Genomic DNA, 27,815 nt, shown 5'->3' on the forward strand with positions numbered 1-27,815 from the left:
GTGAGGTAAAGTCTAAGTTCAAACGGTTTGGTCACATTATTGTAAACACATATTTCCAAGGCACTCCTATATAATTATTGGGATAAACAGGTTTTAAATCATTCCAATGTATACTATAGGACAGTAAACAAAAATATCCTTTAAAACTGGAGAGATAACAAAAAATGCATAAATAAATAAATGTTAAGGTAAAATAAGATATGAATGAACAACACAAATAAAATAAGTTACATTCATTTGTTATTGGCTATGGTAGGTATTGGTTATGTTCACATACTTATTTGATTACATCCACTTGTCTAAGATGACAACAGAGACTTTCGACCCAAACCTAGCTGTTGACTTGTGGATGCAAGCATCTAATCGCAGACTCAACCAGAGAGGAAGAAGTAGGTCTACATCATCAGCTACCATGTCTGACAGAGAGGAAGACAGTGAGGAGAACAGTGAGGAGGGTAGTGATGACAGCTTGTAGGATTACTGGTCGTGCTAATGTTGGTTTGTGTTCACCTCTGCATTGGTGTTCTGTGTTCACCTCTGCATGTGTGTTCTTGTGTTCACCTCTGCATGTGTGATTCAGTTGTTCACCTCTGCATGTGTGTTCAGTGCCGTGTGTCTGGCAAATAAAGTCAAGACCCTCAAAAGTTACGGTTTATTATTCTTTTAAAGGATGAGCACCAAGCACATCTCCAGGTGCTCCTTTGAGAACCAGGGCAAAAAAAGTTATGTGCACCCCTGCATATATTGTAGGGCAATACTATACAAAACATGTCTGTGTATATGTTTTTTGCACTTAACGTACCAAACTAGTCACCCGTAGCCATGCCTCATACTGCTTCATACCACCTCTTTTGCAGCCCTGTTAGAGAAACGCAGATTTGGGTACTCTTAGCTTGAAAAAAAAGAAGAGGAGGAGGCGGAGCTAATGCCTGATCAGAATTCTACCGGAGAGATAAAGTTAAATTCTGCTGTGATAAAACGCCATCCTGTTCTACAACCACATCAAGGATTATTTCTGAAACAGTATGGAGCTCAAATGCTTTTTCTCTTGTGGGTTTATCACAAGGTGAGTTCCTTTTTTTATTTCCTGCTTTTTAAACACATGTGCTCTCCAGTACAGGTTAGCTCTGAGTGTTAACGAGGCTTGCTAATGTAAACAAAGACGAGATTACTGGCATTGATCCGGCCCATTGACCTTGTATAAAATTCACAAGTGGACCTTTAACAAAAAAGTACCAGAGTACCCCTGGGCTAGAGCTTGTACTGGCATATGATTTAATTAGCTGACGCTTACGTCGAAGCTTGAAAAGTTGAACTTTTCTCAACTTTTGAAGCGAGCAAAGCGAAGCAACGGAACCACAATGCAGTTCGGCAAAGCCGTGTGGACGGGCCGTAAGATGCTGGTTCTGCTCTTCAGTGTCACAACTCAACAGCATGACTGTTCTTCGATCTCACAGAGACAATGGAAAACTTAAGAGTTTGTTAAAGTTTTTGGTCAGCGAGTGCATATTTTGGGTCGTTATAGAAACAGTAGGATAAGGGGGAATTATCTTCAGCTGCCGTGGGAGCGATGTTTGCTTGTCTATTTTCTACTCACCTTGTTTTAATATTCAATGTGTTACTTCCAAATTGCACCGCTTGGGTCTCCAGAAATACCTCTTTGCAAGTGCGAATAAACCTTCTCAAAGTATTCTGATTTATAGAAGGAGTATCTCTCCCACTCTACATCTCTACCCCCCCGCCTGAAACGCCTCCATTGGACTCCTTCGTTTACTTCCGCAACACAAGGACATCTCTATGTTCCCATAGCATAAATGACGCATATGACCTCAGCTGAGGATAAAGAAGTAGACGGTGCGTTATGAACTCAACTGAGGACATTGGCAGCCATGATGGATTAGTACTGGCTGTGGGGAGTAATACAAAACAGCAAGAAATGAGAAGGAGAAAATAAACACACTCACACACCAACGTGTACACATTCACCACAGAGAAGACAAACCAGTTCCAGTGGCTGGTGTTTACTCTTTCTGCACAACTTCCCTGTCACATAGCACACGGACAGCTGGTAACAGCGGCCATTGGCAGAGCTCCTTATTCCCTACCTTACAACATAATTCATCTCCTGCAGCAGCGACTGCTGTGGTGGTGTGTGTGTGTGTGTGTGTGTGTGTGTGTGTGTGTGTGTGTGTGTGTGGTGTGTGTGTGTTGTGTATATAGTCCGGACCTGATCCAGTGCATTCTAACCTTATTGAGAAACAAAGAGATGACAACAAACAAAAACATTTAGAGCGTTTCAATCACTGTTGGTGAAAGTGTTTTAAGTTGCAGTCGTCTCTAAAACACACACTCCACCTGTTCTCCTGTCCACATCCGGTGTCGGTCTCGTCCCTTTCTTTACATCTTCAGCTAATCCAGCCAATATGTGCCTTTTTTATAAAGAGAAATATAAACATTGTGCACAGAAAATATGGAAACATAAAAAAAGAGGCAAATCACTATGAAATTAACACAGCATTATAATCGCTCTACAGCAAAGTATTTCCACACAACTACAATTTTATTTTTATATATTTGCACAAGTGTTCCCCACATATATAGTATTATAGACACTAGCTTTTACCCACATGAATTCAATTAAAGTACATCTTGTGTGTTATTGCTCACATCCATATCTCTGTGTCCTTATTTAACTAGCAAGTGTGTGTGTGGTGTGTGTGTGTGTTGTGTTGTGTGTGTGTGTGTGGTGTGTGTGGTGTGTGTGTGTGTGTTGTGTGTGTGTGTGTGTGTGTGGTGTGTGTGTGTGTGTGTGTGTGTTGTGTGTGTTTGGTGAGTTATCTCAGTGGTTAGTGAGAGGACACTCTGCTCGTCTCTCTGTGCAGCCGCCTCCTCGTCCTTTTGTTCCTCGCTGGCTCTGTCTCTGCAAAACCAAACCCACCAATCAGAGGCAGAACACCACACATCACATCACTCAGACACCTGATTTAAAGATGGCAGACATCGTAGATTTCACTCTGGAAACATGTGGGACGTATTCACACCCGCTGGAAGGGTCATTTAAATAATGTCTGCCTTGGTCATCACTTGTAAATAATGATCATTTTGAAACACTTTACTGCACGAGGTACAATTAACTGCACCAATGGAGCCTGCGTTCTTTTTTAATGAGACACTTAGGAGGTGCCTCTCCCAGTTTGCAGCTGACTATGACAAGGCAAATTAACTTAACTAAGATTTTATAGACAGCAGACATAACAATGCCATCCACAACGCCCGCCTGATCTAATGCTGGTGTCAGAGGCCTAGGTTTCATTAAATCAAACTTCAAATTATTTTGTACAAACACAGGTTTTCTCAGCTAAATTGAATGTGTGAGAGTTATGGTGTTTAATCATTGGTTTGATATTGACTGACGTCTTTGACAACTGAACTGCTTTTATGTAAGGCATTGTTTTTGTGCAAAATGTACATACGTAAGCATTTCCATAAGAAAACTATGAATACGTCCATTCTCCAAATATGAATGTAATACTGCTGTGCAAGTACGCACTGACTGAAGGTTAGATCAAAGACAGCCAATAGACCGAGGCTACACTAAAGCACACCCAGACAGCTGGAGGCAGAGGCAGAGGCAGATGATGAATAGATGTCTGGATATGAGGTAAACACAGGTTGGGTTATAGTAGACGCACACATCTATGGATGCATTCACAATGTGAAGCAGCATTTACTTCTGTGTAGAGTACTTCAGACAGCTCTTATTACCTGAATAGACATTCAAATAAATGTATATTTTCTAAGTTTTCTATAGCAATGAATTCTAAACCCACTCAACAAAACACAGTTCTTGAAAATGATGATGGGCAGCAGAGACTAGTCTAAAACTGTATTATCATGCAACTACTCTGCGATGCAACTGTCTGTGAGTACCTGGTGGCTGAGAGGAAGCTTACATTGAACAGTCCTGTCGGGAGGGTGCAGTACAACTATTTTAAAGGTGCAGTTTTTAAGTGAAAGGGGTCATATTCTGCAAATGTTCAGGTTCATATCAGTATTTTGTGTCTTGTGACATGTCTTCATGCTTTTATGTTCAAAAGCTCTTTATTTTTCTCATACTGCCTGTGCTGCAGCACCTCTTTTCACCCTCTGTTTGAAACCAGAGCCCAGTCTGCTCTGATTGGTTAGCTGGCCGGCTTTGTTGTGATCGGTCAACCACTTAGAGATTTCGCGCCCTTTTTCATGTTCAATGTGTTGGATTGCTAGCCAATAGAAGCGCAAGTGTTATTTAGTGATGTCACTATGTTCAGGAAGCAGTCCAATTGAGGCGTTTCAGGCATGGGGGGAGTGTGTGGTGGATTTACATGCACAAAAACCTATATAACACACTACAGCAGGGGTGTCAAACTCAAGGCCTGGGGGCCAAATCCGGCCCGTGACTTCATTTTCTGTGGCCCCACAAGAGCTTGCAAAGAATATAATATGTTTATTATAAGGTTACATGCCGATTTACAGAAGCACGTTGCCCATAAACTACATGTCCCACAATGCATCTCAAATTTGAACTTTTTTCTCAGAATTTGACTTTTTTCTTCAAAATATGCTTTTTTTCCTCAGAATTAGTTATTTCAAAACGTTGCTTTTTTTTCAAAATGTAACTTTTTTTCCAGAATGTGGCTTTTCTTTTTAAATCATTTTTGCGACATTCTCACCGAAGAGACTTGCAATTCTTTGCAGTAGACTTGCTTTCAGACGTAATTATGAAGTTATTACCCTATCCGATAATAACCCAATGCAGAGGCAATAATGTAATAGCCTATAATTAGGGCTGTCAAGTTAACACGTTAACGCAAAAACAAATTAACACCACTAATTATTTTAACGCGTGTATTGTTGTTGTTGTTAGCATCTGGTGCTAGCTAGCTGCGCTAACGGATATAAGAAGCTGTTTAAATGAAAACAGAGGAGCGACATGTCGCCGACAACTGCGCCGAGCACTTGACTTTATGCAGGAAGCCAGACAGTGGGACATTGTACGAACAGTCAGCACGGATAGCGCAACATGATTGAAGCGTCCAGGCAGCTCCCGTTTGAGCATATGCCTTGAGTTGCACATATCTCCAACGATCCATCACACACACACACACACACACACACACACACACACACACACCACACACACACCACACACACACACACACACACACACACACACACACACACACACACACACACACACACACACACACACACACACACACACACACACACACACACACACACACATTGTATTGTATGAGAGAGGTTCCAGATTGAATTGAGGCGAATATTTGTAATGTTCAGAGGTTGTTGTGTTTAATATAATAAAAAGTCATTGTTCAAATGATAATAACATTAGCATAAAGCATATTTGTCCACTCATATGTTGATAAGAGTATTAAAAACTTGAAAAATATTCCTCTATGGAACATTTAGAACAGTTAAAAACGTGCAATTAATTTGCGATTAATCGCGATTAAATATTTTAATCGACTGACAGCCCTAAATATAATACATCATTTTATATATATTAAATATTTATATAGTCTTAAAGTTACAACCTGCCCTTTGAGTGCCACCATAATTCCAATGTGGCCCGCGATGAAATTGAGTTTGACACCCCTGCACTACAGGAAAGGGAAAACCCTTGAAATCATCAAAGGGCCTGTTTAATGTGAAGGATCTCAGTACTTCTTCCACCTCTTCCACCACAACATAACCTAACTCTCGAAAAGAAGTTAATGGTCTTTATTTTAGTCCCACATTTTATATTGGTGTCCCCAGAAACAAATTCGTTTTTTTTAAATCTACATTTATTTGTGGATCATTGCTAGGGTCATGTTGGAATAGCAATATGAAGATTAAGCAAAAACTATTGAATTCCCAGATTGTCAGCGTTACTTTTTGCTTGTTAAACAGCCAAATCTGAAACTAAATTAGAGCAGTGCCGCTGGGTTTTACAAAAATAGAGCCCCAAATGGTTTTGTAAGCGAACCTGCGAAAGTTAATACACCACCCTCTAGAACTTTAAAGTAGTGCCTGCTGTGTAAAATCTCCATCACAATTTGATAACCTTTTTTACTCTGTGAGGATCTGAGAGTAGCTTTAAGACTTCCCGTTTCTCTGCTCGTGTCTTTTCACAGTGATCGGCATGTAATCCGTTGCTTTCTCTCCCTCCTGCACTCCCCAACACTCCTCAACCATTTCAATGGTCACGATGGGGGGTAATCCCTCTTTTTTTTGTGCGCCATCAATCCCTCTCTCTGTCGGATATGTGGAGTCTGTAATGGATCGTTAGCCAGCAGAACAACTTCAGCTCTGACAGCATGTTGGGTATCGGGTCTTAATGTGCGGCTTAATGCGTGAGTGTGTGTGTGTGTGTGAGAGATTTTCAATGTTTTTTTTCTTGTATTTCTGAATCTGAGTGTGTTGGTGTGTATGTCTGTGAGATGCAATATGTGTGTGTGTGTGTGTGTGTGTGTGTGTGTGTGTGTGTGTGTGTGTGTTTTTGTATGTGCAGTGGGCATAATCTGCGCTCAGGCCTTTGTGCTGAGCATAGCAGTGGTGAATATCACATTGAGACGTGTAATAGCCGGATTAACACACACTACACAGAGGGCTCCCAAAACAGATCTTTACATCCCACGCACGCACACACGCAAACACACACACACACACACACACACACACACACACACACACACACGCACCACACACACACACAACACACACCACCACACACACACACACACACACACACACCACACACACACACACACACACACACACCACACACACACACACAGACTAGTAGCTCTTCCTCCTTATCATACAGTCTTTGGTTAATGTAATATTCCGTTAATCAAACAGGGTTCCTGCAGATCTTTTGAAATTAAACAATTAAGAGATATTTTTCCAATATAGCATAATAGGTCCATTTTAAATATAATTTGCCTTAAGCTGTATATATATATAGATATGTAATATTTTGCCTCTATAATGTGGTGCAGGTAGAATTACAAAGTAGCATACAATGGAAATACTCAAGTAAAGTATGTCAAAACGGTACTTAAGTGTGGTACTTGACTAAATACTTCTCACCACTGGGCTCTGTTAGTGTGTGCATGTTACTCACTGTGTGAAACGAGGATTTCCATGCTGATTTGGACTATCTCTGTCTCTCGTACCAAACACCAAAGCCTGCTGCTCTGCTCCTGAAGCTGAAGGAAGGTTTAAATGTTAACGCCTTACTTTTATACAGAGTCATTTCATAATCAAAGGAAGCCAGAAAAATAAGGTGTGTATGCATACATGACTTGTGAATGCATGGTGTGTCTGTACCATGTGCCATGAGCCTGAGTTCCTGCTCCAGATCGTGGAGTGTGTGTGCAGTGGTGTCAGCGTCCAGGTCGGGGTCCTCGCAGCCCATCTGGTCCACACTACAGATGTCCATGATCTCTTGGGCTGCCTGAGATAACGGACGCAACGCTGGACCTATTCCTGAGCCCGATGCAGGACGAGACAAGCCGGCAGGGAGAGGGCGACGGGGGGAGACGAGTGCAGAGAGAGGGCTTGGGCTTAGAGACTGCATTGGTGTGGACTTGCCAGACAGTGAAAACCCTGAACAAGAAAGAAAGAAAGAAAGCATACATGTATTATCTTATTTAACTACACACACAACATATATCGCATGTGTGGTCGTCATGGGAGAGGAACACAGCTCTATTGCTTTCCAAAAAGTTCCTTCCTCCTTTTTGTCCCATACATTTGAAGGTTTTTCCTGCAAGGGTCTGAGCATGCTGCACACAGGGCTTTAAGGGTTACTTTAAAAATGTATTCCCTTACAATTACTAGTTACAGTAACTTCATCTTAGTATCACAATATACAAAAAGTTAAAAACACAATTAAAAAAATTGTCTCAGTGATTTTATGTAACTGTAAGGGAAAACAGTTACCTTGTTAATTTGGTTTCCTGATTCATAATGCCCTTAGATGTATTCCATTACTCCCCAAGCCTGGCTGTACACACTGTGAAACTCCCTTAGAGAAATGTGCACATTTTTGATATCGGGCTGTAATTGATTGTTGTATCAATGCACAGTAAGATAGATGGCAGCAATGTTTCTGAGGACACACAGAGGTACAGAGTTCCGGAAAGAGATGGGAGGAAGACAGGAGAAAGTAAGAGCAAGGAGAGGAGCGGCTCGAGACTGGGTGAGAAGGGGGTGAGAGACGGAGACTCTCACAGCAGTCAGTGGAATGAGTGGTGTCTCATCCCACTCCACTGCGAGCCACATCAAATTGAATCAGATTGAACATCCATCTCCACCTGCTCACTGTATATTACATCGAGGCCCCTATTGAGAAGCTATGATGGTGTGTGTGTGCGTGTGTGTGTGTGTGTGTGGCACACTGATTCCTCATGCTGTGTGCTGTCTAACCAGCTTCAGCTCCAGTGTTAAGTCTTTTATTCTTTCAATCTTCCATTGTCTCCTTAGCTCCGCCCCCTCCCTCCCTCTGCCAGTGCCTGGCTCTGTCTTCAGAAGACACAGAACCTCCACTTAGAGCAGCGGCGCTGTCAAACCAAGCAGCATGGGAGCAGTGATGCATGCAGGACAGCGCTGCTAACACGTGTGCACTCACACATACCTGTGGACTCAATTTACATCCATCTCAAAGGAGATAGCTCTCGATGTTGGGTTCTGATAAACGCTTGGCCTGATTTAATATGTTATCAGGGTAAAGTGAGAGTGAGATTTAAATCTCTCTGTATTAACGCCTTTCAATCGTACAATGTGCTAGCCAATAGAAATGCGAGTGTTACATTGTGACATAGCCTCTTAAAATTTGAATTTATATGTCTACAGCCTGAATCTGCTTTGTGGTTTTCACTTTCTTTGGTTCATTTGTTCTTCTTTTTAATTCGGTATGGTGAACGTATATGTTCATAAAACTGTGTGTGTGAGTTTAACTGTGTGTAACTAAACCGGAGCATTTTCTGTCAGCTCAGATTTGATTTCTGCTTCTTTAAACTGTAGTATGTGCTCATGTGTTTCATTGTTGGTGTAAAGGCTACTGCCTGAATATGCTTCATGAAAGGCAGGTTTTCCTTTAAATAAAATCTCTGAGCAGAGGACACATGTGTGATCCTAAATATCTGGGTTTCTTCTTTTCCAAGGTCACATTGTTCTGTTATCTTACATAATACACTTAAAGGCCCTGACACACCAGGCCGATTTCGGCTGTTTTCGTAAGTCGGGAGACGAAGCGTGTCCTGTCGCCCAAACTCAATTTGGTGTGTCCCGCACCGTCGACCGTGACACGCCTAGGGTGGCCATTTCCATAACACCAAAAAGGAGGACACTTTGGGATTATCTTTTAGTTTTTATCCTGGCTTCACTGAATCCTTCACACTCAAAACACAATGAGACTAGTGTACTAACCACAAGTTGAATGTCTATTTTCGATACTTTTGCCCTTTCCTGGCTGCTTCCAAGAGTTTTTTGTTTGTAAGGAGTCTCTGGTACATGTCTGTGCACTCAAATGTGAAGTTGACACAAATGTGCAGCTTTGCCTTGACACTGTCCACATCCAGACGATTTCTCTCATTTCTCCATGCTGAGGTCATCATTGAGAACACACGTTATGTATGGGCTGGAGAAGATGTAGGCACTGAATCCTCAGATTCACAAGTGGGACTTCTGCTTTGGAAAACAGTTTGAGATACCGCTCCTCACTGTCAGGGCCGTATCCAGGATTTCCTAAATACCGAGGTCCAAATATGTTAGGGGGGTTCAGGGGATACCCCCCGAGATTTTTGGGATTTTCATGATCTAGTTAGGTGCTTTTTAAGTCCTGTGGGGGGTCACACATTGGATAATATATTGATTTCAAACCATGTCAGTGGGCTGACAATGTCAGCATAAATTATTTTTGAAAGTGTAATGCATAAGAATCAGTTGATTGTTACTATTAATGATCTGGACATGCAGAAGAGGCTAAAATGTCAACATTCATTTTACATGTCTCTCTCCTTTCCATAACCTGCAGCCTCTCTTTCACCTTCTTTAGTCTCTGTCTTCTTCCTGTTCATTACTCTCTCTGTCCTCTACCCTTTCTCTTTGTTCAATCTCTCCCTCGTTGTTCACTTTTTGCTCCTCCTCACTTGTCGCTCCTGCCAGTGAATTAAAAGCAATTCAGCAGTTTAGTTCATTTCACTTGTTTGTTTGCATTATTTTTTTTACTTTAAATCAGTTGTGTTTGATTCTCAAAAGAGAACAAAGATGTAAGCAAATTGTGTTTTATACAATTGTATGTTATTATGACATCACAACTGCAATAGATGTATGTTGTTTTACAATTATGCCTATTGTCTATATTGTAAATGAAGACTATTGTTCTAGATAGATGGAGTTATTAAGCCTACATTATTTTTGTGTGACTCCAGTTCCTCCCTGACTTCCATCACTTTCTCTCTCTCTGCCTGTCCTGTCTCTTCCTTACCAAAGCTGAGCTTCAACTGACGTAGTCTTTTCATTATTTGAGTCAGTGTAAAAAGAAAACAACACAATGTTATATCTCCAATGTTTTACTCAAATTGAAATGAAAGAAAAGCATTACAACGTTTGTTAAAAGGTAATCCTTCTGACATTGGATGAATGTAATTAACATTAGCTCTCTAGCTAGTTTATTCACGCAATTTAAACCAAAGTATAGCCTAAAGCTGCAAAATAAGTTAGTGTGCATGTTGTCGGACGTCCACTGACTAACGTACAGCGTCCACACAGGATCTGCTGGTCATATGATGTCCTGATGAACAGGAACACAAGCAGCCCGCTGGACTCAGATCTCTAGATACCGCATCACTCCTCCGCTGATCCAGTACAAGTCCGAGCTGCGGTGGTTTGTTGATACATGTCGTCTTCTTCTGTTTGCTTTAATCGAGGCTACGTAGTTATGCAGCGCCCCCATCGTCAGTAAATGGAAGTACTACAAATAACACCGTTTAACTTTAGTGCAATTATTTCACAAGTTTAGTTATATACACAGCTCGAAAAAAAATCTCGGTGACCTCAATGGTGGATACGGCCATGCTTTCGACCATTCAGGATTAAATTAAGTCTTTCGTTTCGGCCTTTCTGCGGTTTAACCCTACCGCTAACTAGGTGGAGTTGGCTCATGAGCTAGTTGGCTAGCGCTAACATCACTCTGTGCCAGAGTCCTGCACGGGTCTGATTTTCAAGACCCGCTCCCGCCCCGCACCCGCGAAGTGCAATACCGAACCCGCCCCGCTACCCGCACATATTGCCAATTAGTTCCGCAACCCGACCCGACCCGTCGGCACAAGATCCGCAACCCGACCCGAACCCGCATAGCCTATGAGCAGTGAAAACGTGCAATTATTAACACACGCAGTTGCATATTTGTCTCAAAAAGCGTGGGATGTTGGTTATTTCCTCCATCTAGGATGACACCAGAAGCCTCCCAGACGTTGGATTTCGCTCTTGAGGAAGTGTTATTGAAAATGCTGTATTCTCCGCTAGAGAGCTTCACCTCAGCCATTTCGAATGTGGCGCGCACAGCAGCAGATTGATGCGCTGCAGAGGTTATGATTATGCGCGGTCCCGCGGGGGAGAGGTCTGAAGATTTAAACATTAAACTAAATTACTATTATTTTAATATATTTATTATGCAATACCCGCGACCCGACCCGCATCATCTTTGTTTTACCCAGAACCGAACCCGGAAAAAAGTGTTTGAAAAAATACCACCCGTGAATCACCTTTTTTGCGGGTCAGCCGTCGGGTACACGCGGGTACCCGACCCGATGCAGGACTCTGCTCTGTGCCACAGTGCCCTGGCGTGAATGTGACGTCAAGAAGCACATGGCTAATTGTTTACATTTATTAACCAATGAAATACAAGATATTTATTTGACATCGCATTCAGCCAATCATTTGTAAGACCACAAGTCTTACGGGGGTATACTGTATACTTACACATAACTTATTTTTTGTATAATTGTCTAATTTGTATACCCTAAAAGTATAAAATAGGGATGACCTCAAAAGGAGGATACATGAGCGTCCGGCTCAAGGCTGCGCCGGCAGACGGGCACAGACATTGAAAACCGGACTGTCCGACCTAAAACCGGACAGATGGCCACCCTAGCACACGCCTTATTTGGACTGCCAGACCCGATGCATGGCCGATTCAACATGTTGAATCGGCCATGCATCGGGTCTGGCAGTCGGACCAAACAATCACTCTGATTGGCTGTTCAGCTAGCGAATCAGTGCATGAGAAGCGAAACGGAAGTGAGGGACGTAAACAAACGATTTAAGAAGGCACACACAGACTGATATTCATTTTCATCTCATCATGGCGATCTGGAATGACGCAAACGAAGACCTGCTCATCACCTTGATCCAGGAGAGGCCAGCTCTGTACGACATCACAGAGAAAAGGTACTCGAACCGAGTAGTGAAAACCGGACTCTGGCGAGAGATTGAAACGCAACTTGGTTTCTCGGGTAAGATTATCTTTTTCATCAATTGAGCTCTTTAGCAGATATTGTTGGCTTTTTATTGTTGCCAGCGTACAGTGACGTTAACGTGAAATGTAATTTGTTATTTCAACCTTGTGTTTTGTTGTTATCTTGTTGCTAGCTGTTGCTAGCTGTGCAGTTTGGCACTGCATATAGATATGAATTGGACATGCTAACTAGCCACAATGCTTACATCGTTTATTTGTGTGCTTCAGAGAAAGAGCTGAGGAAGAAGTGGGATTCTCTGCGAACCCAGTACACCCGGTACAGGAGACTTGCCCCTTCGGGTAGTTGTGGAGCACCAAAGACGGGCAGACAGCAGTGGATCATAACCAGGCTGCAGTTTGCACACGCTATTTGTTGTTGTTTATATCACGCAGTCTGTTCTTCTTCTCTGTCTTCCGGTTGTTGCCTATTTTTAATGACGAATACACACTACCGCCGCCTGCTGGTAAGGAGAGTTATTGCCACTCACGCACTGAAGTCTTTGCGGTGTGTTCCCGTGCGACACATGGCCAAGACGCAGGAGAACACAGCGACGCAACAGCCGACGTCGGCGTCGGCGAGTCCTCTGGTGACTGCTTGGTGTGTCAGGGCCTTTAGTAAAACACATCTTATTGATATTTATTTTCTCTTCTATTTGTTTGCATTTGAGTTTGAAGGCTAGTAATTGTAACATATTACATTTTTAAAGTTACCCTTCCAACCCTGGCTGTATAGCTAAATGAAGTGTGAAATAAAATAAAAATATATGCTGTGAACTTGAAAAGGAGTTCCCTACTCAGAGAAAAAAGATGCTCAGCAACTCAAAGCTATTTCAAGACTTTCATAAATGACACATGGGAGCCGAAGCACAGATGTTCCTGCGAGGAGCCTTCCTGACTGCGCTGTCAGACACACACTGGAGCAGCGCTCTGACAAGGCGGCACAATGAGGCCTAGGGAAGGAGGAAACTCGCCGAAACGTCTGTGATAAGGTTCCCTGGAGGAATTAAAAAATATTGAAAAAATGGTGGAGACCCAGGAGTCCTTCTGATGCTTTAATTACATATGTTCAAAAGGTTCTGGAGCTCTTGAGAGATTTCACAAGTGTGGACCTCCTTTCCAAGCATTCAACTTAACTAGACTTAAATGCACCATGGTGCTCACTTGACTTAAAGTATTTGATGTTAAAGTACAAATGAATAAGGACAGGAATAAAACATAATTTTTTTTAATACATTTAGAGCCAGTCCTGTATTTATCCCAAGGGGGAAATTGGTGACGTCTGGTGGGTGTTTTTTTTCATACTAATGTCATTTTACCAGTTTATCAGCACATGTGGTACATTATCGTTTTTGGAATCACGTGTTAAAATATCACATATCTGCAATACATGAGAGCAACACATCTGAGTACTTGCCCCGCCCATTTTGGGTGAAAATATCTGCTGTCATTTGACTTATGGTAAATCCAGATGCTGAGGTCTTCACCAATCTGATAATAAGAATCGGAATACTGTACATCTTATTATCTACAAGAAGCCCAAAGGCGATGGTCATTCAGGCAAACAATCACACAATGTCATTGGAGATCATTGACCTTTGTCGATATGGTGAAATAAAAGCAATACATTATTGATGTCCTTAACAGGCTAACACTTAAACTGGGATTTCCTTTGCATGTCATTGTTTTATATTTCAATGCAACATCTGCAGTCTCTACTTTGACTTGTAACATTAACTGTTTGACGTTAGCCACGTTAGCATCATAATGTAGCTGTGGTGAAGTGTTTCCCACAGACGTATTGAATTACCAGGTTGATTACATTTTCTGTCCTCTTTGTTGATGAAGTGAAGACACAGATATTTCATTGTAGTGCCCTTTTTTCTACTTAATAATAACGAAAATAGTTACTTGAAATCGTTTTGGTTGTTTGCCGTTAAATACATGACACAGCAGCTTTTAAAGAGGATGACACATTTTTTCTGGGTTAAATGTGTTGTAAGTGCAATACAATGTATGAAGATCCCAAGGCTAAATTGTTTGGAAGTTTAGAAAGAACAGAGTTTGGGTGTATTTAAACATGGTTGTTGTTGTGTGAGGGAAAGAGGGAGGGGATCCTGTGATCTGGTGAGCAGTGGAGAGTATTGGATCTATAACAGAGTAAAACAGATTATCGTCTTGTCTCTCAGGTGTGTGTGTGTGTGTGTGTGTGTGTGTGTGTCGACATAAACAGATTGCTGCAGTGTTTCTGGGTTGTGAGCGAGGGAAGTGATGAGAGGACAGATTCCTGGACAAACTCCCAATACTGCGTGTGTGTGTCTTGCATGTGTGTCTGTTCATGCTCGAGAGTGATACGGTATAATCTATTTAAGAAACCTGCATACTCAGTGCCAAGAAAGAGTGGCTAAATGAAGAATTGAGGTGTATTAATTGTGTGTGAAATAGAATTTTGTGTGTAAGCAGGAAGAGGAGCTCAGCGTGCTTGATAGTGTTCACACAGACAAAATACACACACACACACACTTACCAGATGTTCCTAGTTCGTTTACTGATATTTCTCCTCTCCTTGTGGGTCTGGTTGAGTGGTTTTGAATTCCAGTTGGCTGTACGAGCTTGTTCTTCATCATTCTTGAAACCAGGTCTGCCTCAGTGTAGGGGCTGCTTGGTCCATGACCCTTTGACCCTACAAGAGTAAGAGAAAACTCTGAGAGGGTGCACACTGAATACAAGATATGGGGGGAACAAATACTAAGAACAGCCAAACAATCAATCAATAACTCAAATTAATGAACCACACTATTAGGTTTCCAAGAATGTGTACCATATTAGAATCAAATAAATACATATTTATATAGGCAAAGTACAAGTCCTTGTAGCCACAGGGACATGATGAAGACCCAGGCTCATGGTGAAGCAATGCAATCCCAGTCAGCCCAAACAGTTCGGAAGCAATCGATGGAAATGTTTTCGTCAGATATATCCTGGTGCAGCCATGTTTCAGTAAAGCTCATTGAACTACACTCCAGATATTCAGCCAGGCTCCTAGCTACGGTGGTTAGCTTGTCCATTAGTAGCCAGTCATCTTACGGTGCCCATAATGAAATGGGGAGACACAGCACCCAGCTCTCCTCCTTCGTCTCTTCGGTTTACCCTGCAACCTCTGTGTCCTTCTTCTATTGCCGTTTCTCAGACCATCATGCTAGCCAGCCTTAGCGTGATTACCTCCTCCCTAGTGTAAACATGGCAGCCATACAGTTGCTAAACAACAGTTGCGTGGATGCACAATAGCAGCAACTCAAAAACAAACAAGACATATCTTTACAAGAAAGTTTAGAGAGGGCACAGCCTCATAATTTATTAATATAATTTATTTAATGAAAAATAACAAGAGAGATCAAATGAGAAAGCTAAAAGTTGAAAAGTTACCGGAGTAACAGGTGGCATGCACAGTTGGTGCATGCACACTAGATTGCATTAATGTCTGAAAACTTTGGTAGAATATACATATTTGTAGAGTAGTATTTTGTCCCTTCCGACACTCTTTTGAACACATCTCTTCACTCTACCGATATTGCTCATTACATGCTCTACACCACATTTGAAAAATCTGGAAACCGTTTAAATGAGAACCGAGGAGAGATCGTACAACTTCATGCTGATATCAGTAGGACATATCGCTCCCAAATGGAAATAGCAATGCATTTGATTTGCTATCACACTCCAACAGTGAGTGATTTTGTATAGATCAAATGCATGGAATAAGGTTTTTTGTGTGACGAATCGATACACAAAATACAAAGCTGCTGGGTGAATTACTGAATACAGTCATTCGTTTTCATGGTTGATCAATTTAAAAAGTAAAACTAGGTCATGGATGTATTTTGCAGTGCTTATATTTGGAGTATATCACTACAAGTGGTAAAAATGACTAAAACCTTGTCCTAACACATCCATTCAATATACAGGAGAAACAATGAATAGAGAATAATCCATGGCTGTGACGAGTTTCCTCAATCCATTAGCCTTTTTGTACTTAGAAATATATGAATGAATCCAAGCAAATTTGGTAAATTACATTTGATACAATAATCCATTTGTTCATTCGGCGGCAGCATCTGCACCAACCCAATAACCGCTTCAGCCAATCCTGACAGCTGCAGAGCAATTACTACAGTTTTTTCTTCTTTCTCTCCAGTGGTTAGCCAATCAATTATTACTATTGGCTGCATGGAGAATCTACTAACTATCTAAATCAGCTGCAAATGAAAAGAGGAAGAGGAAGAGAAGTGTGAGACAGCTGGCTTCTAAATTCACAGAGGGTTGAAAATACAGAATGAGTGAGAAATGCAGATAAAGATATCAATATAAGTCGGTCTTTCAGCTTGTTTTTTCATCTATGTCATTATGTTTGTGCTGGACTGCATACTAAAGCTCATGTCAACAACTTATAATAATTATCACTGCCAAACGGGTAGACAAAGGTCCTCAGTGTTGACATTTATAAAAACAAGTTAACTATGTATAGAGACCAAACTCAATTAAAATGTCACTGCTCTTTAGCTAGCAACTGTTAGATATTTAGCTAGCAAACACTACCTATCTATCCATCTATCTATCTATCCATCCATTCATCTATCTATATATCTATCTATATATATATCTATCCATCTATCTATATATATATATATATCTATCCATCTATCTATATATCTATCTATCTATCCATCTATCTATCCATCCATCCATCTATCTATCCATCTATCGGGCGGTGGTGGTGAAGTTGATAGGGACTTGGCTTGGCAACTGGAAGGTCACCAGTTCAAGTCCCGGCAAGACCAAGTGCTACCGAGGTGTCCCTGAGCAAGGCACCGTTCTCCACACTGCTTCCCGGGCGCCGTTCAAAAATGGCAGCCCACTGCTCCTAACACAGGATGGGTCAAATGCAGAGAAACAATTTCCCCACGGGGATTAATAATAATATAGCAATATGCTGTGAAAACATGAATAAAACTACACATCTTCAGATGTTATACATACATAAGTGTCCTACACTAATAATACAAAGTTATTATGGCTGTGTGCACCGCCTAGTGGTTAAAGCACGTTATTGAATTATTGTTTTTATGTGTTATATTTGATGACAAAAATATTAAGAGTACATACTTTCATAGGGGGAAAGTAGAAGGTCTGTGATAGAAATATAGAATATAAACAATCAAGAAGATACTGTAAGTGATCTCTACAATAAAACAGTTTAGTGCTGGATGTACAAAGATATGAATAGGAGGAGGTGCAAAACAGAAAAACAAATGAACCTTTATTTAAACATTAAATAATACTTTAGATTAAGGTCTTCTTTTAAATAAGAAAAAAACGTTGGGGGTATCTACAGATAAATATTAAGCCTGACAAAGTACTTAACGTCTAATATATTGCTTTCCTGCAATGTTAACTATGTTGAAGCACTTATTTTAACTGATATTATACATAGCTTGCACATCTTCCGGCGCAAACTGAAAACTCATCTCTTTCGACTCCACTTCGAGCGTTAGAACTATTAACGAAGCACTTTTATACTAATAAAGGACTGGCTTACCTAAAGCCAGTTGAGTAGCACTTGAAATGTTTGGCTCTATGAAACCTGATGTACTTATATGATTCTGTTTTCTTCAAGGTTCAATCAATCAATCAATCAATCAATCAATGTTTATTTATATAGCCCAATATCACAAATGTTACATTTGTCTCAGTGGACTTTACAGTTTGTACAAAATATCAGTATGACAATACGACACCCTCTGTCCTTAGACCTTCACATCCTACAAGGAAAAACTTCCGAAGAAAACCCACAGTTTAAAGGGAAAAATGGGAGAAACCTCAGGGAGAGCAACAGAGGAGGGATCCCTCTCCCAGGACGGACAGACGTGCAATAGATGCCGTGTGTAAATTGAAAAGATAATAAATTTGCAACATAGGTAGTCCAAATGTTTGGAAATGCATGTGTGTATAATAGGAAGATGAATCCACGAGGATATCCATCCAGGACCTATGATCCAGGACCACAGCCACGACTCAAGATCCAGGGCAGAGGAGCGCAGGATCATCCATGACTCCGGATCCCGGCGTATACAGACAACAAAAAGAAAGACATTTGGGGAAGCTGGGTTAATCGGAACATGAGAGTACACAGGTATAGACAGAGAGAAGGAAGAAGTAAGATGTCCCCCGACAAACTAAGCCTATATCAGCAAAACTAGGGGCTGAATCTAATCAGCCCTAACTATAAGCTTTATCAAAAAGGAAGGTCTTAAGCGCACTCTTAAAAACGGATAGGGTGTCTGCCGCCGAAACACAAACTGGAAGCTGATTCCACAAATGTGGAGCTTGATAAGAAAAGGCTCTGGCTCCCATTGTACTTTTAGAGACTCTAGGAACAACCAACAACCCTGCATTCTTGGAACGCAATGCCCTAGTAGGACAGTAGGGTATAATGAGTTCTTTAAGGTAAGATGGCGCCTGCCCATTAAGGGCTTTGTAGGCGAGAAGAAGAATTTTAAATTCTATCCTGTGTTCTATAGGGAGCCAGTGTAAGGCAGCCAGAACAGGAGTAATGTGGTCCCTTTTCCTAACTCTGGTTAGTACACGAGCTGCAGCATTTTGAATCAGCTGAAGCGACTTGACTGACTTCTTGGTACACCCTGATAATAAAGAGTTACAATAATCCAGCCTTGAAGTAACAAATGCATGGACTAGTTTCTCTGCATCGTTTTGAGGCAAGATATGCCTGATTTTTGCAATGTTACGTAGATGGAAGTAGGCGGTCCCTGAAATTGATTTTATGTGGGCGTTAAAGGATAAATCCTGATCAAATATAACACCAAGATTCCTTACAGTCTCACTGGAGGCCAAATTAATGCCATCCATAGTTAATATATCCTTAGATAATTTGTTTCGTAGAATCTTCGGGCCAAGTACAATAACTTCAGTTTTGGTCGTGTTTAACATCAAAAAGTTTAAGGTCATCCACGTTTTTAAGTCCTTAAGGCAGTCTTTAATTTTATTTAGATGATTAATTTCATCAAGGTTCAAGGTTGTGTCTTCCTGGTCGAATGTACTTATTGTAAGTCGCTTTGGATAAAAGCGTCAGCTAAATGCAATGTAATGTAATATGAATTATACTCTTATGTATGTAGATAGTATAAGAAATTTGCAGAATATGACAGTTTAATGGTGGAGGTACACACATATTGATAGATGTCTTGTAATGCACTGTTGAGGAACCTGTGACCCAAGTTTTTAATTCATTGCATAACTACACCATAGTTGTGTATATGATATGTCAATAAACCTTAGAAAATCTTGAAATCTGGAAAGGGATGTGCAAAATAGCCATTATATACAGTCTTTAATTAACTATTAGTAGAGAATAACGAGTAATTAATATACTTTATTGCTCGTTTCCATTCATGTCAATTGCAGATAAATGTTTAGTCTTCTCAAGCACCAACTATCAAATATCTCTCCTGATTGTTGGCACTTGACAATCAATAGAAATACATTGCTTTTAAAATCCTTCTGTGTTACACGAAAAAAAAAAAGGGTGAAATCGTGTTGGTGAACACGAATCAATCGATTAAATGTCGTGACTATAACACGAAATGCCGTGAGACTGGGTTGGCTATAGCCAGCGAAGCACAAGGTGAACACTTGTATTCATACAGGCAGCTGAGTGTATCTCTTCTCTCTCTCTGTATAGAGGTTGGTCATTGTCCTGCCTGTCTGTCTATCCATCTGTCTCCATCATCTCTTTCGACTCCACTTCAAGCGATAGAATTACTAACAAAGAATTGCTAACAAAGCACTTATATACTAATAAAGGACTGGCTTATCTAAAGCCAGTTGAGTAGCACATGAAATGTTTTTGCTCTATGAAACCTGATGTACTTGAAACTGATTCTGTTTTCTTCAAGTTTGTATTTTCCTGGTCGAATGCACTTATTGTAAGTCGCTTTGGATAAAAGCGTCAGCTAAATGCAATGTAATGTAATGTAATGTCTCTCTCTTTGGATGCACACGAGACAGAAACTGCACACTAACAACCTCATTTTCTGACTGACCGGGGGACAGAGAGTAGGAGGGAAAAAAGAGTAAGAGGTGGAAAGGTAGAGCAGGAGACACATAAAACCTGTTGGATCTCAGCCCTGTCTGCCTGGGAAGAAAAATAAAAAAAAGAGTAAAATAGAGGAGACAGATGGAGGGACATAAATGAGTGCAGGGGGTTGTCAAGGTGATATTCCTCCTTTCTAACCTTTCTCTCTCATTAACTTTGGAGCTTTAACGGCGGTGGAAGAGACGGTGCGGGGTTTGACGAGCAGCGGGCGGCATGGTGAGGAGTCTCTCACTGTCGACCTCTTTCGTTTAACGCAGGCTACACAGTGAACCGGTGAAAAGCTGGCCTTCCATACGTGATGAGGGAGAAGGTTGACGGGATTATTTTGAGCTAAAATCATTTACTTAAAGGGACAGTTTACTGGAAAATACATGAATATTATAATTGCCCTCTATGTGATGCTGTTTATGAATCAAGATTATTGTAGTTTCTGAGATTTGGATATATCAATCTTATAGCTGTCACGGTACGTCCACACAGCAGCTTTTCAAAAATCTTGAAAATCTTGGAGCTGGGCGTGTCTGAAAGCTTGGGGATTTTTTGCGAGCAACGCGACCAACAACCAATCACATGAATCTCCCGCCCCCGACATACAAAGCAAAAAACCCCGGGGATTTTATGCGAGCAATATATATATATATAAACTCCCCAAACAGGCGAAAACCTACCAGTTTCACCCACTGTCTCTGCCACCTCCCTCCATGCCTGGTTCCTCCGGTTTGTATCCCGTTAATAGTTCTGGTCGTAAAGAACCGGGTGATTTGCTACCGTAATTTCTCGTTTGGAATATAAGGAAATGAACTGCGGTCTGGTTCTCCCTGCTTACACGCGGTTTGATTGGCTAGCGCTTCTACTGTCAGATTTGCATAAACGTGATGTGATTGGCTGACGCTTCCAGCTCAGCTTCAAAAGTTGAACATTGCTCAACTTTTGAATCCTGGAAATCCTGGAAATCTTCGCTTCGCTCCCCCACAATGCAGTTCAGCGAAAAGTGAGGCAAAGTGACGTCATCCCCATTCAAAGTCAATGGGCAGAGAAGCGGTGGAAGATTCGTCTAAAGCTGCTGTGTGGACGTACCGTCAGTATTCTCTTAAAGATGAAGGAGCTTGATGGCACTTGAGTAGTGGTGCTTGAAGCGGACGAAACATATTTGCTATCTACCGAAACACACTCACATAAATTGTGACACAGCTTATTTGAATACTCTATTCTGATTGGTCATATTGGACATTTTAGAGTTTGTTAATTCTCGCTAACAGACCGCTGCTAAGGAGAGCAGACTGTTGCTAAGGAGGAACAAGGGACTTTGTGCAATCAAATCAATCCGCAGCAAGAAGTACGGTTAATTCAACTTCCGCTGGGAACAGCAGAAGAAGACAAACAGGAAGTGAACAGGAACAAGGTATGGGCTCTGGCAGTGACTAAAGACTGGATAATGGAAAAACATGTCATTCAAAAGCCTTTGACAAGAGTGCAAGGTGTAATAAGTACCATGATGTATTAAAGGGACTGATTTGATCCTAATACGTTAACTCAATTTGAAAGGGGGAGACTACATTTATAAAGTCTTCTTGGGAGTATTGAGAACCTCATAGACACAGCCACTAAACATATTATTAATGTAAATAATAATATATATGTTTGGTTTTGTATGTTTTTTGGTTTATCTACATATACATTTGAACATTCTTCAGGCGGTTAAAGTCAAAGTTACCTTTAGCTTTATTTAAGTAGAAAAGAAAACCAGAAGAAAAGGCTGTGTTTGTTTGTGATATTGTAAAAGTTTCTGGTAAAATGTATTTACTGACAGTTTAAGAAAATGAAGGCAGTAAATACAAAATAAGAAGCCAACACAGAATAAAAAAGGGATCTCAGAGAAAGCTCCCCCTGGACCCACCAGTAGTAAATTATCCGTGTTGTCCCCCATATTTTTCGTTTTCCACCAAGCAGCCAGCATTCCTCTGGGTTTAAAACTAATCTTCATCTCTCTTGTAAGCTCTGCGTTTTTACATATTTGTTCTAAATCCTATTATGAGGGCTTTGTGATATGAATAACGCTTGCAAATTGGAAAGTATCTCTAGGCAAAAAGTTGGACACAGAGGTAATCTTCACAATCTAATCTCCCGAAGCACAGGAACACTTTCTGATTAAGTTTATAGGAAAACATGAACCTGTTTTTAGAAAAAAGAAAATCTCAATGAAATAAGGAGCATACAAATTACCACACACATTACAGGCCCGGGGAGCATCGGATACCATTTACATTATTACATAATCAGGATACAAAAAAGGTAAATGTATTTCCTTACAGTTACATAAAAGTAACTAAACATAGTTACATAAAAGTCCTATTGTGCTTTTTGTGGTTTTCCCTTTCCTGTAGTGTGTGATATATAGGTTTGTGTGCATGTAAATGGTCTGCAAAGGCTAAAATCCCTTCCTTTATATGCATTTCTATTGTATTCAATTTGGTATTAATCTAAAGGTAAGGTGATCCAAAAGTAATCAGGATACATTACTTTTATATCGTGGTACTTAAATAGGATAACAAATATTTTACAGTAAACTATTAAATGTAACACAGCGTCCACACGGCGGCGTGCGTTGAAGCTTGCCGGCGGTGTGTCTGAAAATCGACCAACAACCAATCACATGAATCTCCCGCCCCGGACACACAAGCAGCGGTTTGATTGGCTAGAGCTTGTACTGGCATATGATTTGATTGGCTGACGCTTCCGCCGAAGCTTCAAAAGTTGAACATTGCTCAACTTTTGAAGCGAGCAACTGCACAATGCAGTTCGGCAAAGCGTGACGTCACCCCATTCAAAGTGAATGGGCAGAAGCGTTGAAGCTTCAACGCACGCCGCCGTGTGGACGGGCCGTAACAGATTATATTTTTAAAGCAACCCTCCCAACCCTGGACATGCTTAGAAGCCTTCCCCTCTCTATCCTACCTGTTTGTTCTGAATCATGCCGAGTCATTTGGGATGTGTGCGGCGGGTCACAGTGTGTGTGTTCTTGCGTGTCTGAGTGACCAGAATTCATGTCCAAACCCTGAGGCGGAAACCCATCCGGATCACAGAGCTGCTCTGATCCCGGCCCAGCACTGTGGTTGTGGTTCACCTGAGGGGACATGGAAACAGATGGAGGCATGCAGGAGAAGGAAGGATGGGAATAAGTGAAGCGAGTGAGGCGGAAAAACAGATCACAGGAGGATTAGAGTGAGATGGAGAGATGATATAAAAAGAGATTATGGAGGACAGGTAGGAGGGGTGTAAAACAGAGAGGACAGGGGAATTAGGAATTAATAGTTTGGTCAACACAATCAATCCAAAGGACAAACAGGAACTCAATATCAATTTAACTTTTATTAAGACAGGTAAGAGTGTTAAAATGTGTGTTTTTTTTCCATGTTTACTGCATATTAATAAGGAGGTTGTCTTTCACTGGAGATATTTCCTCTCCCTCCCTGTTTTCCTTGTTTCCCACTTGATGAATTGATTTTTAATTAACCCCTGGAGCCGCTGAGAGCATCTCACAGCGGCGTGGTGGGTTAGTTTTTTCTTCCAAGTGTCCTTCCTGTGCGACTGGGAGGGGGGGGTGGGGGTGGGGTGGGGGTTAAGGGGGGGGGGGGGAGTAAAAGTTGTAAAAGTAACAATGGGAAGCTCTGTTTAGTTAAGATTAGATCTGATGCATTAGCATGCTAGCCGGAGCCATCAGGAGACCCTGCAGTATGGGCCGCGGAGAAAATAGAAAGCGAGGCATGTGGGAATAATGTCGCTGAGTAAAGAGGAAGGAGCGAGGATGTGGAATAACAAGAGGAGAGAAAGAAAGAAAAAGGAGAGGCATTGCCAATGAAATGGCAAGAGACACAACACAATGGGAGTGTGTGGCGGGGGAAAATGGAGTTGTATTTGTGCAATGTCTAACAAAAAGGATGCAGCTGTCTGGGTGAAAAGGTAAAAACAGTGGAAAAAATAGACCAAAGGAAAGAAAGGACAATAAAGGAGCAGTGATCGGGTCCAAAAGGAGAAAAAAACGCTAAGGAAAATGACTATGTAATCATTTTATGAGCAGTTTGATTCAGGTCCAGAGGCCACAGATAACCACCATCTTCACAATCATGAACCTCATTTGCTCCATCTTTTTAATAAAGCACTACCCCCCCTTTATTTTGTCCCCTTCCCCTGTCACAGTATAAAGGATTCATACCATTATATAGCTGATATGTCATTTGGGACCATTCAGGCGGTGTCTTTTGAATCCACTCTCTTTTCTTCCCTCAATGGGGTGCACCTTTAACACCACTGCCTGGCGTGTCTCTGAGCTACAGATGAATAATGTCAAGTAATTAGCGTGATACAAATGTTATCTAATAGATCAAGTCAGCTGCAATAAGACACTGACAATGCTCCTGAGTGATTATGTCCGGCAAAATTATTCTCTAAAACTTCTACAAACTTGCCAATTTATCAAATGTATTACCCGGCTGGAAAGACAAACTTTAACATTAAAAAATATATATTTACATACCTATTAAAACCTTTTTGGGTTATTCATTCGTTAGCAATTAGATATTTTTCCCTCACTGTAATAACAATTAGAATTCGTATCAAGTGAAGGAGTTTGCGTGCCCTTATTTAATTGAAGAAGTCATTGTATTGTTATGCAATAAAACGTAAAAACAAATATGTGATCTGAATCAAGAACAAGTTGCTGTGAGTGAAAAATATCTTATTAAAAATGATGAAGGGGTGTCATTATTAATGTCATGCTTTCTTATATTTTTTAAGCTGTGGGGTTGATAAGAACATTTTCTTACTCAATATCTTACCCTAAGCCTAACCCTTTTATTTTAAATAGTATAATGTTGGAGTTTTTTTTGCCGTCCGCGAGGAAAATAAATGAATTAAAGAGCCTCAGAATACTGAGATCTGTATTTGTTTCCCTTCTAATCTGTTATTATTTGGTGCAGGCACGAAACATACTACCAATAGAAATACATTGCTTCTAAAATCGTTCTGTGTCAGAATACTGAAATCTGTATTTTTAAATCTCTTTTCCCTTCTAATTTGTTATTATTTACATTGCTTTTAAAATCGTTCTGTGTGACATGAAAAAAATGGCAAAATCGTGTTGGTGAACACGAATCAATAGATTAATTTTGTGACTATAACACGAAATACCGTGAGACTGTGTTGTGTAAACATGTCACGAAATACATATATGAACCTGAAAATGAGCATAATGGAGCCCCTTTAAATCTCACTTGTATTTAAGTCTGATTGTCTGTTTGGCAACCATTTATAAATGTATATTCACATTTGAGCCCTGTAAATGTATACTATTCCTTATACTGCCCAAAAAAATCGTTCAAACACTCATAAGGTTCTTCCAACAAAGAAGGAAAAAAGCTTGTATGGAAACAGGTTACCACGGATGCTTCTGACAGCTGTTCTTGCTCATCGGTCTGCAGATATTTTCCTCTGTGTGGGTCTTCAGGAACAAAGGGATCTTCAGAATGAGACGTGGCATGATTCCCTTCCTTTCCCTCTCTGGTTCTCCCTCTCGTTAAACGTCTGTGCATCTGCACTTCTTCGTCTGAAGACTCTTCCTCATGTGGATCCAGACCCAGGCTATCACTGGACATTTCATCACCGCTGTCTTCAAGAAAAATACACACACAAGATGTTATTTTCAACAAATATTGTTTAAAAAAAAACAATGTATCTTCATCGCTCAAACAAGTATGGAGACATTGATTGTCCTTGATGTTTCGCACTTATAATCCCTGAACATTTCCCCTAACATAGAATGAAAATGTAAAATAGATGTAAATGTCCTTGACTTTGTTACACACGCATTGAGCTCAGTTAAGCTGATAAAGCAGGCGTTCACTGGTCAAAGAGATGTAGGAAGTGAAGGGTGAGAAGAATGCTAAGAATGAAGGTAGAAATAGAGATGATGGATGTATAGAGGAAGAGAGGTAGAAGTGTGAAACGTGGCTGAGGAAAGTTGAAGCAAGATGAGGAAAAGTTGAATGAATAGGTTTGTGCAAACTGTCGACACAGATTTACAGTCTTCAGATCTGTGTTTAAAGTCCAGATTTTAGCACAATTTTCAATTCTAAAGAGACAATAAAATATTCGCAATAAAAAAAAAATACCCTATAGCAAACGTACCCTTCACACACACACACACACACACACACACACACACACACACACACACACACACACACACACACACACACACACACACACACACACACACACACACACACACACACACACACACACACACACACACACACACACACACCACACACACACACACACACACACACACACACACACACACCACTTCATGGGACATTACATTGACTTACATGCATTTCCTGAAGACTTATCCTAACCTTAACCATAACCAACACATGCCTAACCCTAACCCTTACCAAGTCTTCACCCTAAAATTAATGATTCCCCTCATGGGGACCTCCAATTTGTCCCCATAAGGGAGGCGAGTCCCCACACGTGACTGTAAACAGATTTAGGTCCCCACAAGTATAGTAATGCTAGGCCACACACACACACACACACACACACACCACACACACACACACACACACACACACACACACACACACACACACACACACCACACCACACACACACACACACACACACACACACACACACACACACACACACACACACACACACACACACACACACACACACACACACACACACACAACACACACACACACACACACACACACACACAGAGAAGATTTAGCTAGAGAAAATCATAATAGCTATTCAGTATAATTTACTAACGTCAAGTGTTTTTTAACACTTATTTAACCTGGCCACAGAGTGCCTCTTTAGATCACCCTGGTAACAGTGAACTGAGAAAAATACAAACTTTAAAAACCAGACATGAGGGAACAAAATGATAAAGCTGAGTCACTTTGGTGCAACGTGTGGGAGGCTGTTATTAGATGTGTGTTAAATGTGACAACAAAAGTGATGAAGGTCACACTTCTTTCAGCACTTGAAGTACCACAGAGGAGC

The sequence above is a fragment of the Gymnodraco acuticeps genome, unplaced genomic scaffold (assembly GCF_902827175.1).
Source record: "Gymnodraco acuticeps unplaced genomic scaffold, fGymAcu1.1, whole genome shotgun sequence".
NCBI lineage: Eukaryota > Metazoa > Chordata > Actinopteri > Perciformes > Bathydraconidae > Gymnodraco > Gymnodraco acuticeps.